Source organism: Tympanuchus pallidicinctus, unplaced genomic scaffold, assembly GCF_026119805.1.
Source record: "Tympanuchus pallidicinctus isolate F22 unplaced genomic scaffold, pur_lepc_1.0 scaffold1, whole genome shotgun sequence".
Classification (NCBI taxonomy): domain Eukaryota; kingdom Metazoa; phylum Chordata; class Aves; order Galliformes; family Phasianidae; genus Tympanuchus; species Tympanuchus pallidicinctus.
The window spans coordinates 61583562-61604196 of record NW_026294618.1 but is presented as its reverse complement, the minus strand read 5'-3'; the positions used below and the strand labels follow the sequence as shown (position 1 = coordinate 61604196).

The 20635-nt window shown below is 36.7% G+C and overlaps 1 protein-coding gene across 5 annotated transcripts in view; it reads left to right on the top strand.

Annotated features, from left to right (window-relative positions):
* PLEKHG1 (pleckstrin homology and RhoGEF domain containing G1) overlaps positions 1 to 20635 on the top strand; it is a 123725-nt gene that overhangs the window by 8036 nt on the left and 95054 nt on the right. For 3 of the 5 annotated variants that reach the window (XM_052672892.1, XM_052672876.1, XM_052672884.1), the window contains exon 2: positions 4098 to 4166. The exons of the other annotated variants lie outside the window; for them this stretch is intronic. The gene's annotated coding sequence lies outside the window, so the exon portion shown is untranslated. The remainder of the gene's footprint in view (positions 1 to 4097; positions 4167 to 20635) is intronic. 5 annotated transcript variants of the gene reach the window in all.

Genomic DNA, 20635 nt, shown 5'->3' with positions numbered 1-20635 from the left:
GTACTCCAGATGGGGAGTTTTTGTTTTGTTGTTCTTTAAACTGATGGCTGTGCTCCATGAAGAGCCCTTTTTTTTTTTTTTTAAATGGAGGATTGATGATGTCTGTTTTCAGATAATTGCAGAAACATGTTCTGGGTTGGCTTGTCTTACTTGTTAGTTACACACCTTGAGTCATGTCAGCAATATCTGACAGGTGGGTCAGAGTCACCTGTGTATGTCAATACCTGCCAAACACAGATTTCTTTCCTAAGACCATTTGAGGTCTTACAAGAAATGGTCTGGAGAAATTCTAGCAAAGATTAACTCTTAGCTGTTGACATTCTCATGCAACTCAGCCTTCGTGTTGCTCACTGCTGTAAGTGGTAGGAGTGCTGCATGAACCTTAGCCTGTGCAATTAGCTTGATATATCTGGGAAAGCATGCAGGAGACTGCATTTAGAATAAATCTGGTTTCCTGGGAAGCAGCAAATCTTCTGTCCATTCATCAGCTACATCACGAAACAATAAGGTGCTACAGTATGTGGCCGTCCCTTGATTCTACAATAGGCAAAAGAGTTTTCTTGGCCAGGAAAGTTGTGCTGTAAGTACTGGCACATAACTCAGTAAAAATCATGCTCAATAAATTCCTAGCAGAATAGTGAAGTTCTTGAAGAACAGTTTTCGAAATTCAGAACCATATTTATTTGTTTGAGAGAACCAGTTTGTTGGACTGAAAAGATACCATTAGTGTATTGCACAAAAGGATTGGGTTTCTCTTCTTAGGAAAACTGAAGTGAAGAATGTCTTTAAGATTTCCAAGAGAAAAGCAGTAAACTCCCTGTCCTGTTAGTGGGAAATATTTTGATTACCTTCTGTACAGAGTATGCCCAGAAAAGAGAAATTTTCATAGTATCATAGAATGGGTAGGGTTGCAAGGGACCGCAAGGATCATCAAGCTCCAACTTTCCTGCCTCAGACAGGGCTGCCATCTAATCTAATACTAGATCTAATTATCTAATGCTAGACCGTGCTGCCCAGGGCTCCATCCTACCTGGCCTTGAACACCTCCAGGGATGGGACATCCACAACCTCTCTGGGCAGCCTGTTCCAGCACCTCACCACTCTCATAGTAAAGAACTTCCCCCTGGAAGACATCCAACCTAAATCTTCCCTCCCTCAACTTAAAACCATTTCCCCTTGTCCTGCCATTATCAACCATTGTAAAGAACTGACTTCTCTCCTGTTTATATGCTCCCATTACGTACTGAAATGCTTTAATGAGGTCATCCTACAGCCTTCTCTTCTCCAGGCTGAACAAGCCCAGCTCCCTCAGCCTGTCTTCGTAGGGGAGGTTCTTCAGCCCTCAGATCATCTTTGTAGCCCTCCTCTGGACCCTCTCCAACAGCTCTGTCTTTCTTGTATTGGAGGTCCCAAACCTGAACACGGTACTCCAGATGGGGCCTCCAGGAGGACAGAATAGAGCGGGACAATTACCTTCCTGTCCCTGCTGGCCACCCCTCTTCTGATGGAACCCAGGCAATTTTAAAGAATGTAAACTTTTTTTTTTCTTCAGATAATATGGAAATAATAGAACAAACAACAATACATTGGATAATCAAGTTTTTCAAGTGAACAAGCATGTTTTTCTTGTGACAGTGCTTCTTGTGTAAAAGTGTGCAATATTCTTACACCAGTGTGTAAGAATTGTTATACTTAAGTTCAACTTAATTGTTCAAAAATTCACAGGATGAAAAATTTTCTTTAAGAATTTTGTCATATACTAAGATTAAACAAAGATCTGTATATATATATATATATATATATATATATTTTTTTTTTTTTAATAAAGAAAACTGATATAAAATTTCTCCATAGCATCCTAAATCTTGAGCTTCTGTTGGTTCTTATGTGACTATAGGACCCTGCTGGAAGTTATTGATCCAAAGGCTTTGGAAGGCTGTTGGGTATTCTGTAGTTTAGAGAATAACTCTTTCCTATGGGTCAATGTTTTCATTTGGGAACTAAGAAGCTGTTGTGGATTAAACTTATCAAACCAGAGTGCTTCTAAAAATATTTAAGTTTCTTTCAGTTTTGCCTGGTTTTCTGATCTGTGTGTGTAATTAAATGATCTTGGTTATTCCTATTTCTTATGTGTTGGCAGTCTGCTTTTTTCTAGGCTTAAAGAAACTACTTTCTCTAGCAATTGAAATGAAATCTTTTGCCTCTGGAGGATTGAGAATAAGGGAGCTTGCATAAACTAAATGGAAAGTAGGATGGTAATTACAGCTCATGCTGTATTTTGATTTCACTTAATTTACAGTCTGAGGTGCAGCAAGTTAGCTGGGCATTTGAATGTTACAACTGTTGCAGTCTAATCACAGGAATGTAAAAAGACTACTCGAGTATTTTATTTTTCAGATTCATAGAAGTGTTCTAGAGGTTATTCTATGTATTCACTTGCAAATGGAGAAAAACTAAATGCTGTAAATAAAACAGTAATTACAATTGTCACTAAGAAGGGTAAAAAATACACTATTGAAGTTGCTTTGTAGTGTTGATTTATTGTGGTAAACTTAGCAATTGGATGGGGGAAAATGTGTTGATATTTCTTTCTATCTTTCCTTCAGTCTATTTTTTTTTAATTAAAAAAGCATATTTTCAGATGGAGTTGTGTTTTTGTATTTTAAAAAAAAAAAAAGAATTAAAGAAGAGCATGCTACATTAGCAAGACTGAATTGATTGTATTACTGTTTAAGTTGAAAGTAGACCAATATTTTTTGAATGGATTTTTTAAACATAAAATCTTGCCTGTTTATGGTTTGGTTCACTAGACCAAATTAACTTGGACACTCGGCTGAGATTCTATTTATTCTGGCATAGGAACAGGCATTGGGCAGAACTCCTTGGTCCCAAAAACCTGGTAATGGTGAGAGGCCTCGGTTCCCAGCCAGCTGAATGCCTGAGGTATTTTGCCATACAGGAAATCAATTGCAGATGAATGCGAACTGTTTCCACTCCAAGTACATAAACATGCCTTATGGCAATATAAAGAGAAGGAAAAAAATATACTTTTTTTTTTTTTTTTTTTTTTTTTAAATCCAGCCTTGCATTCAATAGCTACCTGAAAGTTCAGAGGAAGAACATTGATACTCTGTTTCTGTGGGTTCTTCCCTGTCACATCTGGCTGAGTCTGTAGCACAGAAATAGCACTGGAGGAAAAGAGAAGCTAATTAACCTTGAAGTGCTCCAGAAGATGCAAATATCAACCAGTGGTTTAGAGAAACGAAAATAATAAAAAAAAGATCTGTGTCCAGTTTCTAGTTGATGTTTCAAGTGATACTGTGAAGCTGGGAAGGATTATAAGTTTAACTAAGGAAATGAGTTCTTTCCCTTATAAAATCAAGAAACCTGCACTTTTGAAGGCTTTAAGACAGGTTAATAACTTCTTCTAGAAAGAACTACATCACAAATCTATCAAAATAGTTGCTTTTTATTAAGTAAATATTTTCTATTAAGTAAATAGATGAAATGGTATCTATTTTCGATCCTTTGAAAGTAGCTAGATCAGATGCAGGTAGCAGACAGATCTTAAAAAATAACTAGTGGATCTGATTTGCCTAACAGATACCTGTGTGTCCTTACATTGCTCAGCAGGGAAGTGGGGGATCATTTGGACAGAGGTTTCCAGGCATTAAAGATAATTAGGTTTAAAATCTGTGTTGACAGTTTCTAGAAGCAGTGAGTGCCCTGAAGCTGTCAGTGGTTAGAGCTTGGGAATTGGAGAGCACTTTCCTACTCTGCTGCAGACTTAGAGTGTAACCTTAGATAAACTGTTTCATCTAGATTTTAATGACATGTAGGTGGGGAGGTACTCACAGGGGTGCTAATGGGATTTTCAGAATCACATTAGTGTCTAATTCCTATTGAAAATCTAATACCTTTAGTCTGTCTGAACCAGATTCAGCACATGCTATGTTTTTGTTCCGTGTTAAAGGCAAAATGCAAAGGCAGTACTGGGGCTGTGGCTTTGAGTGTGTAGAATCTGGTGACTATGTCTTCCCCAGAGGATTAGATTTGTGCTCTATTATATCTTTTCTCTAATTCCTTAAATTTTGCAGGATGCCATAGATTGAAGAGAAGAGAGGAAAAGTGATTCCACTTTGCCTAACTTGACAGTGATTTCTTTGGTGAGTGCTCTAGCAGGTATATTTTACCTTTTTTTTAAAAAAAAAAAAAAATATAATAAAATATATATATATAATATTTATTCTTCTGGCTGAGCTAAATATTGTTGGCATTCAGTGAAAATGCTCCAAATAAACCATGAGACTTCTTGATATGCAAATCCCATGTAATACCATAAAGGCCAGAGACATTAGCCAAGATAGTGGGGTTTTTTATGTGCCTGCAAGTTTGGATAATATAAAAATTTGGAGGCATCTAAGCAGTTATGACAGGCTAAGACCGCAGTTTTAGTATCTGTTTCTGTAACTAATTTTTTTTTTTTTTTTTTTTTTTGCTAAAGTTCTGTAGCTGAAGTTCTGCTTAGTTGCTTTTATTCTGCTCTTTTGGAGGTAGAAATGGTGTTCCATAGAGAAGGAACAGTCCTATAATTAAGCAGAGTATAAGTTTTGGGAGATCTGGGACTTTTGTTTTCGGCAGAGATTTCCCATATTTCTTTTGTCATTTTGAGAACAAATTAATTTTTCTTTCCAAATTTAATTTTTTAGGAGGTTTCTTTTTTCTTCTTTTTTTTTTTTTTTGTGGACTCTAAAGTTCCTGGGGGATCTGAGGAATTTGAGAGAATACAGAAAAGCAAGAGTATATATGTGAATGAAATATCTTTTGATTGGAGTAGCTGATTACGTTCATTTTGATATCTAAACATCACCATCGTTCCAGACATCTTCACAGTAGAACTAGTTTGAGACTGCAGTAAATGTTAAAATGGCTTTAGGCAAGAAGGTCCCTTTTTCTTCATTTTTCCTCTTTTCTTACCAAACACCTCAGACCCAGTGCCAACCCAAAGGAATCTTTTCTTCTCTCAGAAGAAAGCGGGCATTCAGTGATGGGCTTTGAGGGTAACTGCACAAACACTGCTATTTGGAAAAAACTCTGTGATTTATAAATAACCTATTTTGCTCCTTCTAGATGAGGAAACTAATGCTGGACTCAGTATAGTATGGATTAATTAGAGAAAAGAAGTAAATTATGTTAATTGCCACAGGCAACAGAGGGAATATTAATGTACTATAGTAGGAAACTAAATAAGTATCATAATATAGGACATTTAATTCATTTTTATAGTGTCTATAAGTGATCCAGTTGTGATCAAATGTTTACACAGTTTCGGAAGTGTGGCAATTTTGTCCCTTCCAATATTTTGAGGCTGCATTTCTGATAGATCTTAGCATGATTGCTCAGCATCCAGCTGAAGCTTACATCTGTTAAACATTAGTGAGATCTTTCCTTTGGATCCAAGGGATAACTGTGTCTGTAAGTAGGAAACCATTTTGCAGAGGATGAGAGAGGAAAGACCAGAGATTCTTGGTATTTTATAAAAATAGCTATTTGAATTTGAATAAAGCCACACGTTTTAACATAAACAAACAAAAAATTGAGTTGACCTCAATTCAGTAAGCTAGTTGCTTGTCTTATTTACTGATTAGTTAATTGCCAGCAATTGTTTTTCCTTCCACAAATATGGAGGGGCAGAGCGTTCCCAGGCTCCACACAGCACGTTGTTTTATTTAGCTGAAATTTATGCATATTAAAATGCACATTAAGTATTGATCTCATGACCTTAGGAAGTGAACTCTTGCACAAATTTCCCCCCCCCCCCCCTCAACCCCAGCCTTGAATTCTGCTTCATTTCATGCATTGCTTAGCCTTTATTTCTGAGCTGTAGTGATTTTAATCTGTTTTTATAATGAACAGAAAACATAAATGAGACTGAAGACTCGAATGAATTGTCTTCTGAAAGCAGAGAAAACATTGTTTGTACCCAAGTCCTAAGAAGCAAAGGATTTCCTAAAATTCTTTGGGATACGTGGCAGACAAGAACACAGTTTACAGTGTTTCAGAATATTGTTGAATCAACAAAACTGGAGTGTGTGGGAATGTTTCAACTGAAGGCATGAGCGGTTCAAGGACTAAATGAAAGATATTTAGCAAGGACTTAATATTCTTTCATTTTCCCACGAAATTAAAGTATGATGGGTGGTGTTCTGGAAAAGTAAAAGCTTAATGGTTTGGACAGATACCGCTTTTAGGGCCAAATGTTAACTCTGTACCAAGTAGCCACCAGCAATTTTGGCAACTTCTCTTCAAGTTCCAAGACTAAATATAGATGTTTTAAGAAGATTTAATCCTCAGATTTTTTAGGGGGGTGGGACAGACAGTTTATGAAATTTGTTTATATGTTGATATTTTCAGTTTGAATTGCAAGCAGTATGGTATGCTTTTAATGGTCTCAGTGAGTTGCTGTTTAGAATATGCGAATCTTTGGGAAGAATGAATATGGACTTGAATAACTCAAAATCATGATATCTAGTGTAGTGAGGGGAAAAAAATAACAAATCCATATACTTGTTCAGAAGGAGTTTTAAAACACTGCATTTATGCTGTAGTTCAATACAAGTTTGAAAAACAGAAATTCACTGATCTGTGCATCTCCATTTGCTTTGTTTAGGCCAGATATGAGGACTTGAGTACGATGTGGGGTAGAAGGAATGATGCATGCCCACATATAAGCTTGTCTGTAAGTCTGTTCTATTTGTGGTATGCGATGGAGAAAAGGTGCAGTGCAAAAATAGGGGCTTAGTTGTGGTGTGAAGGCCTGTTGAAGTTTCTTATTGCAGAAAATGCCTACCAGATTATTAGTGCAGCTGCATGAGTATCCATGGGAATATTCAGGGTTTAATATAGCATACTGGATTAAAGTCTAATACTTTAATTAAAGCTACCACTTTTTAATGAGTTTTCCCCAAACCCTTTGCTGCTGATTGCTGATACAAACCTAATATGAAGTGCATCTTTAAGGTTGCTTGCTGTTGGCAATTTTATGAAATTTCTAATTCTACTTCACAGTTTACAGGACAGCTGACCAGCAACTGTGAAATTTAACAGAAGCCTGCACAGTTCTGACTGGGTTTCTCAAGATATTAATCCAAGTAACTTATGCCAGCGACCTGCTGAAAGTCTAAACCTTTAATACATATAAATTAAGTTTTGTAAAAATTGTTTTTTGTTGTTTTTTTTTTTTTTTAAAAAAAAGACTTTAATTGATTAAGCACCTTTTGCAGATGCTGTCTTATTTTCTTACCAGTTCATATGTTTCAGGTTTTCAGCTGCCAAAAAGATCCTGTGAAAAGAATTGCCTGGACAAATTCAGGAATAATATAATAAGGATTTTGTATATTCTGTGGTCAAAGGATTCTTTTCCAAGTTTTTGATCTCAAGATGTTGAACAAAAATTCTTATCTCTACCCTTATTTAAAAGTCAACCCAAAGAGAGGCTGCTTGCCCCTACTTTCCCCTATGGTCCCTCAAAGCAGTCAGTTCTTTCCAGCTGCCATCTCCTATTGTTGTGGTCAGATGATCAAGGAAAAGTGTATGCTTCCTTTTGTGTCCAGTAGATAGGAGTTCTTAACTGATGACTGCTGCTTTCTTTCTGACATAAAGGAAATGAATGGGCAGCAGTGATTATAGCACATCTGTTGTTTTCTGTTGAGCATCCTGTACAGCAGTGAAACTGACTTGAAGACAACTTTTTTTTTCCTGTTCAGGACTAGTTATTAGAGGGGATATGGGTGACATGTGACAGCATTGTTCCTTTGTCACAGGTGTAGTCAGAGCAGAAAAACAAATAATTGGGACAGAACGACTTGTTTATGTTTTACAAATAAGTATGTATTACAAAAAAGCCCAGTTGTTGCAAAAGCTTTGGGGATGTACTGCCCTTCGGTTGCCCTGGGTAGAAAATGAGTTCTGCCTTCGTAGTGTAGTTTTTGCATGGTAGGCACTTAAGATGGTTCTTTATATCATAAAGATGTGAATGGAAGCGGGGTGCTCTCAGTGCAGCCCCTGATACTCTCAGTGAGACCCTCTGATTGTGTCTATGGGAAAGTGTTTTCCTCACTCTCATCTCACAGAGTGTGTGAGAAAGCTGTTGATTGAAAGAGCTCTCTAAATCGGAGTCCTTACCACATCATTTGTTTTCCTGTATTTCTTTCTTTTGCTTTTTATTATGCTTAATTGCAGCATTTCTTGTAAGCAAGGTGCCAGTACTCTGTTTTTTGCACACGCTAAATGCATTGGTACTTAAAGAGTCAGTATTTATGCTGAGTTTAGAAGGAGCTGTTTAACTAAATCTAGTGTGCTGGGTAGTGCTGCCCTCTTTCTTTGGAGTTTCTGATGATGTGTGCCTCCTAAAATTGCCTTTTGTTTTTTTCTTTCCCCCTCAGTGTGTACGTGTATCTTTTTTTCCCCAATCCTTTCTTGCCATTCGACATACCAAGATCATCTTTGCCCCTTTCTTCTTGAGGATCTCCTTCAATTAACGGGGGGGTATTGAAATGTACAACTTTGTATGCCTAAGATGCTTTTTAGCTGGAGGCTTACAGCCTTTTTAGAGCTAAGCAGGTTTTTCAAATAACAGGTGCACACGTCCACTAGAGATCAGAAAAATGAGCAAGAATAAACAGTGCTGTAAACGAACATCAACATAGTTAATGATGCCATAAATCAATCATGCTGCAATTATGGCCTAGAGGTACATATGCACTTATGGTGTTGGCAAAGCAGGTATCAATGTGATCCCTTCCTTGAGTGCTACTTCTACCTGCACCCTAAACACAGACTGTGTAGAGTAATTAACTGTATAGTGGTCCAGCATAGCAAAGGTTAAACTTCTGTCATGGCTTGCTTTTTCCTGTAAGTGCGAATGGCTGTTATTTTAGAAAGCATTATTATATCAGTTCCAGCCAAATGCACTTGCATGAACTTCTGAGGAGATATTTGATGATATTCAGAACACATTTCAGAAAATTGATGTTTTCATGTTTCTGAAAAAATAAGCTACATAAAAACAATTTTGAGTCTGTCTTTCTGTCTGTTTTTCCATCTTTCTGTCTTCCCATCTTCCTTGTAGTAAATTTAGTCTTTGTGAGTTGTTTTTTTTTTTGAATGGGGGTGCGGTGGTGTTTTGTTTGTTTTTGATAGGCTTGTCTGAGAGTAATTTAAGCAATTAAATAATCCTTTTGCTTTCTGAATGAGATATACAGAGCCACTGTTCATGCCTCCAAAGCCTTTCAAGCACTTAGCCTATCCCCACAGGATTTTGGACTTATCTTGCATCTGCTGGCAAGCATTATGTTGTAGCTAAATATTAGTCATGGTACTAGCCAAGTAATACAGGAAAACCCCATACAAATCTGCATTTGCTATATTTGCTCCTTTTTTATTTTTTAAATACTGTTCAAGGGACAGTGTTAATGTTTATGATAAGTTTTAAGAATCATAGCAGTGCCTCAGTGCAGTGTGTAGAACCGTCTCTTGCAATAAACTTTTGACTATTTGTGAGACTTGGTATATTCCATTTGCTATACAGAAGTTTTCTAAAATGCATGTATTATGGAATCCAGGCTTTGGGAATGGTTGTGACATCTTTCATCCTGCGCTAAGGATGCAGTAGGTGGCTTGTAGCAGGGCTGGAGATTGTTTTACAAAGACCTCAAAGAAAGCTCTTAGTTTTGAGCATCGATGACTGTATGCTTAGAACAAAATCCTTACAAAAATACTTTTTCTTCTGGGACAGATACTCACCAGAGCATTGTGATTCATAGCTATTCAGTAAAAGAAACTGTAGCATGAACTTCAACCCTGAAAGAAAGATTAGCTACTGCCGTTATCAGTACAGACATCACTTTGAAGATACTGAACATCTGGTTTCCTTCTGGGAGAATTACATTTTGTCCACTTGACCCTTTGTAAAAGTAAATATTTATAATAGTTACATTTTGTAGGGATTTTTTTTTTTTTTTTAATCTAATACATGGGGAAAAAATTCCTACTTTGCATACTTAGCTGGAGTAGCATAAGTGCAGTACCTTAAATGCTGTTTGGTTTTCTATTTGTGAGTTTCTTTTATAATTCATAGTAATACCAGAATAGAGTCTATGCTTTCCCTTTCTTTCTTCTTTTTCCTTCCTTCCTTCCTTTTTTTTTTTTTTTTTTTTTTTTTTTTTTTTTTTTTTTAATAAAGCATTTATGTCTTTCCTCGCTCCCTTTTTACCTCCCAAGAGTGTGTTTGTTGCCCCCACAGACATTTTAGATGCAAGGATAAATCCAGCCTGAATATTATGATTAGTACATAATAATAATTTAGAAATGTGAAGTTGCCTATTAAGTATAGTATATTTTGTATTTGAGCGTCTCTGCCTTCCATGATCAAATGGAGTCTGAAGACTACTGGAGATGTGTATTCTAATCCTGTTTTCAAGGTTAAATAGAAAGCACCTGAAGTCATAGTTATTATATTTGTTTCTTCTATTTAGAAAGTTTTGGAAAAAAAATACTCTTCATACATTCAGATTTAAACACTACAATTGCTTGTTTTGTGGGAGTATAACAGTGAGTGAGTGTCCATTTTTAAAGGACACAACGTGTAGCCATTTCAGTAAAAAAAAAAAGGCATTAGGCTTTGTGAGATATTGCACTTGAAAAACATTAGAAAGTGAAGTCAGGATTTTTTTTAAGCTTTTTTTTTTTAATATAGGACTTCACAGAACTGGTGCACATTCTCTTGTCAAAATAATAATGCTATTTAAAACTGAGTCTTACATTTGGCAGGAAGTTCTGTTGGTGTGTTTTTTATCCTTTTTATTTATACATATGAGTTAAAGTCTTCCAATGATTTTTCTTAAAACAAAACAAACAAACAAACAAAAAAAACCCAGGCATTTTCAAAATTCTACATTTTATTTTTTTGTGAGTTAGGAAAATAGTTGTCTGGCAGTTCCTAGTATACTGATGTTTGTTTTGGGGATTTGTTTCCATAGAAGAGGTTCGTTCTTTGTTTTAATATGAACAATCTGATAAAAATGTTAGAATGTTTTGGTTTGGAAGAAACCTTTAAGAACATCCATTTCCAACCCCCTGCTATAGGCAGGGACACCTCCCTCTAGACCAGGTTGCTCAAAGCCCCATCCAGCCTGTCCTTGAATGTTTCTAGGTAGGAGGCATCCACAGCCTCTCTGGGCAATGTGTTCTGGTGTCTCACCGTGCTCGCCGTACAGAATTTCTTCCTAACATCTAGCCTAAATCTACCCTCTTTCAGTTTTAAACCATTTTTCCTTTGTCCCTTTGCTACGTGCCCTTACAAAAAGCCCCTCCTCAGCTTTCCTGTAGGCCCCCTTCAGGTACTGGCAGGCCACAATAAGGTCTCCCTGGAGCCTTCTCTTCTCAAGGCTGAGAAGCCCATCTTTTTTAGGTCTGAGATACATTGCTTATGTAATGGGCACCATTACTGCCTTCCTTTTTGTTGGATGTACTAATGCTAAAGGTATATTAATCTTTGGGGTGAAGTAAAGCCTTCAAAAGATAGCGTGCCACTTCAGAATAGAGATCTTTTGATCAGGTGAGTTAGAGGATAGTAGAAAATATTTGTGCCAAATCTGCATAGAATCTAACCCAAAACTTAAGAGTTTTCTGTGTTTATTTTGAGAATAAGATCATAGTTTTAAAATTTGCCTCGTGCACCACTCTTTATGACAAATTATATTACAGCAGACTTTAAACAGGACATTATAATTTGAAAATTTATTGTCTCTCTGAAACACATCTGGTAACACAAGATATAAAGCTATTAATTTGGATAAAACAATGAGTTCTTTATGAATTGGCAGTAACTCATTTTAAATCTGGTCCTAAATTAGTGATGATCAAGGGAGAGTAGTCTGCAATAATGACCATCTTCAAGAGCTACTTAATCTGTAGTAATACACTGGTGCTATTCATAATATCCATATTGCTATATAAAAATAAATAAAAGCTGGACAAAAGCATAAAATTCACATAATCAAACAGTCTGTCTTCTTTGACTTTGTAGTTTTTGAGGGTGTTTCTTGTTTTTCCTTGAATCAACAGTGGTAGACCTACTGGCCTCAGACTTACCCTGAATAGCATAGAGGTGGAGATTTTCTGCTCTGCCACTGGAGTGAGCCTGACTGCTCTGCCAGAAGTAAGATAATCTTAGGAAGTGAATTTATCATTCAATGTTATTTTCTGTTTTCCAGTTATTCTCCAGTCCTGAGAAATGGACTTCTCCTGCCCCCAGGAGGAATAAATGTCATGAAACCAAAATGTTTGCCATTCTAGAGACTAGAGGAGCCCCACACTAATGCTTGATTAGCCATTGTGCCACGTAGTATGTATGATAATCAAATGAGTCCTCAGATCTTTGTTGTTACTCATTCCGTGCACCTAGGTTGCAACCCTAAATGTAGTTTAAATGCCTGAAGTTGTAGTTGTCATAAAGCTTTTTTACAACCTTTCAGCACTGAGCGACGTGTGCATTTCTCAATATTGTTAAACCATATTTTGTCTTATCTGTACCCTTATCAGGTGCAAGGATATAGATACTTGAACAAATTCTTTAGTGTAAATAACTGAATGTGTGAGGGAGGCATGAAATTCCTCTGCATGAGCAGTTTCCTTCCCTGGTTCCCTGGATATTACTTTTCAAAAATGAGTGATATAATCCTGTTGTGTGCTTGCTGGAAATGAGATAAATAGTTGGGGCTTTTCCTTAAAATGAAATTGGCACTGCTGATAGAAAAAATCATGCTTAATTCTGTGTTTATTGAAAGCATAATGTCAGTATACATTTACGTACATATAAATAGGCATAATGTAAATATTGCAATATCTCTATATAGTATTGTACTTCCTGCAGCTGATCTTTATCTGTAAAAGAAAACAAATCATTTTCCCTTGATGATTATCTTGTGTTAATCTAGAATTGCTTAGTTTTATTTTTAAAGATGTTGCTTGTGATAGATGTTTTGGAGATGACAGTGTCCACTGGTGCTTTGATAGGCTGAATTAAAGATGGGAAATTGACAAAGTATATCTCTTACCATATATGAAGTATCAACACTTAATTTGTGCTATTTGGATTTTCCACACAGCCTACAGTACCAGGCTCACACTTACAAATAAGATGCATACAAAAAATACAAATACCCTGAAATTAGTCTTCCCAGCTCAAATATTTTAACATACATATAATGCTTATGGCTTCTAAGGAAGCCGTCATAGCCTGTGGTTTGCCTTCTGACTTAGTGAGGAAGATCATTTCAGCCTTCTTTTTACTACTTGCTACTTCTGCTAATACCTGAACGGAGAGGGAAAATACTGCTTTTTGCAGCAGCTCTAGCAGCTTTTCTTTCCCAGAAGCAGAACAGGGTGCCAAAGCATATAGATGAACACACACACAGGTTGCTGCTGCTCTCATGAACCAGAATGGTTTTAGCAAGGCCCAAAATCAAATTTAAAAGTTGTCAAAAAGTTTGAAGTTGGTAGTTACAGGTGATTTATAATAAATAATCAAATACTTGAACTTGCATGTAGATTTTGCCTTCAGCCACTTCGGGAAAAGGCAAAATAGCCCTAGAAGCATTACAAAAAGTATGTTACTGTAACCCTCTGGGGTTTACGTAGTCCAAATCTTGTTCCTTGTCTTCGCTCGTTTTTATCTCACACCTATGTTGAAAGTAAAACCAATTAATAAAATTGCTTGGATAGAAGTACTATATAGATACCTGCTTTAAAATAGATAAAATATTTCTTACATTTAGATCAAAAGCTTTCAAGATTTCCCAAAATTACTAGTAATTTTGAAATTTGGTCATGACTTCAACCTGAACTGAAATGATTTTTTGGAGAATGTCAGGTTCCTGTTTTCCACAAATTAGCGCAGATTCCTAAGTGACTAAGTGACTAAGTTTTGAAATGTTTGGCCTTACTTTTGTAATACAGTGCCTTGCAGCTTCTTCCCTAACTGTAATCGCCTTTGCTAAAGCTGTGAAGGAGTTGGAGTTAAGCAAGCAACAACAACAAAATCCAAACCACAACAAATCTCACTTCTATTAAGGATCTGCTTTCCATTTCATGCCAGCATTACCCTGACACTGTCAGAGGGACTGCCCAAACCTCAGACTCATGTGTTCCCTGAGGTGGTATCTTGAAATGTCCTCTCACTGCAAGTGAGCTGGGATAAGTGGGGGAGGTAGGGACCAAGGAGAAAAAAAACTTCTGAACAGCAGAATTTGAAACTGGCGTGGCAATAGTTTGATTGATGTGCCATGACAGGTCGGCACTTATAGGGGAATGAGAACCCATGTTTGGCAAGAAATGCTGGCAGCTTGGTAATAGCCCTGGAACCGCCATACAAGTTGAGGGGAGGGCAGGGAGAAGAAGATGGGGATGAGAAGGAAGTGTAGTGACTGCAGTCAGATCTAGAGCTACGAGATATGGTTTAGTAGCTTTTGGTACTGATAGGAATGGGAGGGTGGTTGGACTAGATGATCTTGCAGGTCGTTTCCAACCTTGTGATTCTGTGATAGAGGAACAAATGCTTCTTTCTCTAACTGCTCCTATTGCTTAAATGGAGTAGGCTTCTGGGCTGCATAAACTCATTTGCTTGTGAGGTAGAGTGGTTTCCTGCTTTTTCTGGTAATATATACAGCCCTTTATGCATTTGAAATTTTGAGATACAACAGAGTCTTCTTTTCTTTTTTAATTTTGCCTTGCTGAATATGCTGACATCATCTGGGAGCCCAGATGCTGATCTTACTTTGCTGTTCCTCCTGCTGGTTCCAGCTGAAACTTGGAGTCATTAGTATGCACTTCATGTGTTGGCATCCTTCAGAATGCAGAATGTGGAATAGACAGCAAGAGTGGAGGAACGGGGATTTTTATGTACCAAAGGCTGAATTACTTAACTTGAAATAGCATTTATTGGAGCACGTTTGTGTTTTTGCTTCAGCAAATCAGTATTTAATGTTTGAATAAAACATTAAGGCTTATAAATGTACATATATTTAGTTGTATATCTTGGCAGGGCTTTAGGTTTGTTCCTCCATCACTGAATACGGGAGGCTATTTTGTAGAAGGTTCGCCTAAGTTATTTCTTCCCTTAAAAAGTGGAAGAAAAGGAACTTTCTTCTGAATTCATTGGGCTTAGCTCAGAGAATTCAAAAGGCTTTGGAAATTCACTGAATTTCTTGATACCAAATTGAGTAATATCCCCTTGAGTATTTACTTCAGTCAAGTCTGTTTGGAGATTTCTCCCTCTCCTCATCCCCCATCCTTATTTGTATTGATTTCCAGTACTAGATCAAATGGACAAAGAAATGATAGAAAAGATGAGTTCTCCAGAAGCTTTCTTATTCTTGTGGCCTAACTTTGTGTTCTGTGCTTACATACATCGAAGTAAATGGAACAGCTGAGTTTCATACTACAGGTATCACTCTGTCAATGGGAATTACACTGCCAGGGGAAAACAATGTAAGCCATGGCTTTTATTTCTCTCTGAAACCACACTGTTGATATACACATCATAAAAAATGACTCAATATGAAAGAAGTATGTGTGATAGTTTCTTATTGCTGGTTATGATATAAGATTTGATACAGTACAGTACAGTGATTTGTTGACGTTAACTTATTTGTATCCTTCCATACTTCTAACACAGTGCAAAATATTTATGTGCACTTGAAACTTCTTGGTGTGATTTTGGGAATTATAGTGGCTTTAGCTTGTTTAAGGAAAATTGAATTGCTTTATGCAGCTAGTTGTTCTTTTTCATCATCTTTCTGAGGATAGAAATGAAATATTTGATTTCTCTCATGTTGTTTACGTATAAATGTGCTGCATCTTTTACTCTCTTAAAACTTCCCCAGGTGAGAGAAGGTAGGAAGAGAAACATCTCTGTGTCAGTGATGGCAGTTCTAACAACACAAGAGCAAGGAAAGCTGACTGTTCAATGTGTGATGGGTTTCTGATTCTCTAATAGTGGCATAAAAAGCTTCACTTCCCGGTGTGGTTAAAAAGGAAACTTAAAGTTGGTTTTCAGCACTGGTGTGAACTATTCTGGGGGAGAAGAGAACTAGGATTCCAAAGTGAGAATTGTTAATAACAGAAATTTTTAAAAAGGCACGTAGTCTTAGTATTGTCTAACACTTCTCAAAATGTAAGGTAACACTGGTGGAAATTCTTATTGAGTACCACATATTTCCCAATGATCATGTACTTCAGATAATTTCCCAATGATCATGTACTTCAGATAATTTTAAATCTAAAGTGTAAAAGGATTTGGGGTGATTTTTCTCCTATCTAATGGAAAACTGCAAAGCAACATTCATTTCACCAAAAAACATCTCCTGGCACCAGCTGTGAAGGCTTTTGCTTCAAGAAGCTTAACAGATCTCTGGAAGACTCAGCATTTGTGTACTCTTTTATGATCTGTTGGTAAAGTAAAATCAGACGACTATTATTTTAATGCATAATAGGTATTTGGTACTATGTTCGAAAGCTAGGCCAAAGTACAAAATTGTGATTAACCAGAGATTAAGCATGAATGAGTGTTTTAAACTATAGTTTTAAACTATATAGTTTCTCTGCGCTCTTCACTAGGAATATGCATTTAAGTGCCACAAATAGGGCTAATCTTGCAATTGCAGGACTCTGCTGATATGGGGATGTGATATCCAAAGCTCACGTATACAAAGAGAGGGCCTTGGCTCACCATAGCAATTAGTCCAAGTATTCTGTAGATAACTGCCAACTTTGGCTCTAAAAATGTATTATTTGCAAGTCACACTTCAACACTTTTGCTCTGGAGATGTTTGATAAATAATGTAGTGTTTTTACAGGAAATGTCCCAATCTTAGTTACGAAGCCATTCATTTGACAACTTACTTACAAGAGAGTGTACTCAGTGCTGTTAATTTATATTTTACTGATTTTCTTTTTTCCATGTGTATGCAGTGTGCAAATATATAACTAAGTATGTACACCCAGACATACATGCCTATGCAGTAGGGAGAAGGAGAAGATGAAGGAGCATGCAGTGATCCTGCTGCCAGAGCTTGGGAGGCAGCCAGCAGCAGTACTTGGATACTGGAACATGTCAGAGTTGAGAAAGGTTTATCCATTGAATGTTTTATGGTCTTTGTACTGGTGTTTTCCTAATTTCATGTACTCTGTGATGAAAACAAAACCCCAGACATTTCCATTAATCACACTTCGTGAAAAAAGCCGGATGGTCTTTTTCTGATGGCTGCAAGGAGAAAAATGTGTTCTACAGGGTACATACATTTAAGTAACTTCATTATGAATAACTGTACTTTGGCTAGTAGCTCAGATGTCACTTTTGTGAAAAGCCAGCTTGGATATTCTTTTTCTAATAACTTTAAAGCCCATCTCTCAACCTCCTAACTCACCAGTAATATTCCTCTCAGTTATACAAGTCCATTGCAATTGCAGGAAGCTCACAATCAGCTTTCAGGGAGTCCTTTTCCTGACACTGAGTCACAAAACTGCATCCATTCCTTTCCTTGCAAATATAATGGAGTCGCCATTTCTAAAGATGAGAGAAAAGAACTCAGCGAAGGATCTAAGTGTGATAGTTATTCATTATGGCTTGAAGTAGGTTTCCCTTTTGTGAATAAGAGGCAGCAATGCCAAACCAAACATTTTAGTTTTTATTTTTTTTGGTATAGCTTTCCAGAACAGTTTACAGATGAGGGGAAAAATATTTCTTCCTCTTGTTTACTTATTACAAGGTGAATGAACCTTCAGGACAGTGCTGACATTTTGTCTTTTCTAAATATGATCTACTTTTGACACTTTTGCTTTGCGTTGTCATTTTTTTTCCCCTGTACAATAACATACAAAGTTATTTCTTTAAAACTGTATAGTGTAGCCAAATATATTACGAGCATTTTATTTAAGAGGTAAAAAAGCGTAGTTAGAGTTGTTACATAACAATCACTCTATTGCTAGCGCAAAACTAAAGAAAAATAATTGCACCGTGAAAACTATGTGTGTAAGAGAATAGGTTGTGATTTTAGTTTGGTAGAGAAACATACTTCTGGTTTCTACTTTTCTCCTCCTCTTTCTTTTTTGGGGGGCTTTCAGAAAGATGTATTTAAATGGAGAGAAGTGATGCCTAAAATAGATGGCTCTAAAATGGATGCATCTCTACTTATATTTTTATAATGCATTGAGTTGTTCAGTGGAATTTGAGGATTTACTTTTGGATGCACTCTCTATTTCTTAAACTGTTCATGACTGCAGTTTCAAGGTTATATGACTTTAGGGAGACTTTGTTCCTTATCTCAGTGTTTTGACTCTGGCCCTACTCAGAATGAAAATAATTACAAATTTTATTTGTCTCATAGATATTATCTTTTCTACTGACCTTAAAAATATCAAAGAGCTTTTCTTTAAGAGGGCTATGAAACCTTCATATGAGACACAACAAGATAAATAAACCCAGAAGAACTTCAGTTATTATCATAGTTGTGTGATTTCAGGAGAGGCTACCCTATAGAACATGCACAGTCAGATGTCCTCCCCAAGGTGATAACAAAGTTTTTTCCCTTTTTCTATGACATAAATATGACAATGTTAGTGAACTTTAGCTGGTTGTCAAGAAATGCTCTGGAGCAGAAACAGATATCTGAAAATGAAGTGCCATAATCTGAAAGGCTTGCAGACATGGTGAGTATGTAAGTACCTGGGAACAAAATTATTCAGATGTGTTTGAATCTCCATGTGGAAATGGGTTTGAGTTTGTTTAATGCTTTGTGTATTAAAACTTGCAATCATTGTCATGTAACTTTCTTGCTGAGATTGGATTCTCTGTGTTGCAACAACACCTTTTATTCCTTGCAGGCTGTTTCAGTTTCATTTCCTCTGCTAATTGAGTGTGGAATGATGAATTTGCACAACAGTGGACAGAATATAGTGATATCCTAAGCACAGGGATCAAGCAAAAAGAGAGTGTAGCTAGCACACAACCTCTGTAACAAAAGCAATTTGCAGGAGACTTAAAGCCTGTGAAAGCAGGTATCGGGTATTAGCCAAATCAGCATCTCTCCCATTATGTGAAGTTCAGGTCTTTGAAAAGGAATTCGAGCAACTCTGAGAACAGTGCTGAAATTCTTTTCCTTCAGGTGTTTTTCCATAACCATGAGCACTATAATGCAACTTTGTTATTGCTAGAATTTGACAGGTTCTTATCCAACTTTTGGAAGGAGGGTTTAGTGGTTTTATTTTTATTTATTTTTTTTTTTAATTTGTTTGTTTGTTATTGTTTTATCGGTAGTGATTTTTTTTTTTTTTTCCTCTTTTCTTTTTTCTTCTCCTTTGGAAACAGAGATCTTGAGCATCTGTAGTTGTTTTTGAAACTTGTCTTATGAGAAAGTGAACTTTATAAAAAGAGGAGATGGCATTGAAGAGCAGATTTCTTTGATAGAGTAGTACTTAATAGATTCTTGCTACTAACTCTGCTTGTAGGGCTTTGCTAGGCTTGTCTGTTAGTCTGTACATATTTGGGGGCTGATCTCCTTGTCCTGGTTTTCATTGTTTTCCTTCAGAGTGTGTTTCAGGAATGTCTCATGCTAAGATATTTCACTCAAGTCTGTCTGTTTTCACAAGTTCACCTTCAAAAGAAGGTGTTCATTGTGTCAGACTATGCATGCAAGTGAAATGTGATCTGTTGATGTCTTTGTTTGTATGTTGTTTTTTTTTTTTTTTTTAACTTTTCTGAAGACGAAGGAGTCCTGCTGAGATTAATTTCACTGTACAAATGCATGAGAGAAGGAAGGTGTGATCATGTATTTTGAAAAATATAGAGTTCTTAGAGTAGAAATCTGTTTTGCTCTGATGACAGAAAGCTTAGAAATAAGCAAAAGGAGATGGAATGTCTTGGCTATCTAAACACAGATCAAGACTTGAGCAGTAAGCAGGACGTATCAGACACCAGAAGGTGTAGAGATTTGTAGCACTTGCTTGGCATGCTGGCCAGAAGGGACAGGCAGTTTCAGCTGCACACACTTGGTTTGTCTGTTTCATTGTCAGTAGCAGCTAGTGCCACCTGCGGGAACTTTGCTGGAACAGGTGGTGTTAACATTCAGAGGGGCAACACCATTAGGAAACCGGATGGGAATGTGCTATCAGAACTTTGTGTCACCATAGAAGAGGTACTACAGGCTTTTTTCTATCAGTTTGTTATGGTATGGCGTGATTACAGCAGTGTAGGGCTGATCTCTAAGCAAAGTTACATGTTCAAAAGGTGATATTTAAAAAAAATATTTACTAACTGTTGATCTTTAAGAAGTAAAAGTGATAGTGGTTAATTATACTAAAATAATTTCATATAATCTGCTCAAAAATGACTTGAGTTAGAAGGCTTCCACTTCTGCTGAGCTGATAAATTGCTGTGCTCTACACAGAGTTAACAGAAGTAAATAATGTGTATTTCACCATTAAAATCTTGTATCTTTCTGTTTAGACTTTGAACTGATACTCCACAAGGGTATTTAGGGGTGTACAGGTTATTTGATGGACTATAAGTAGAGGTTTT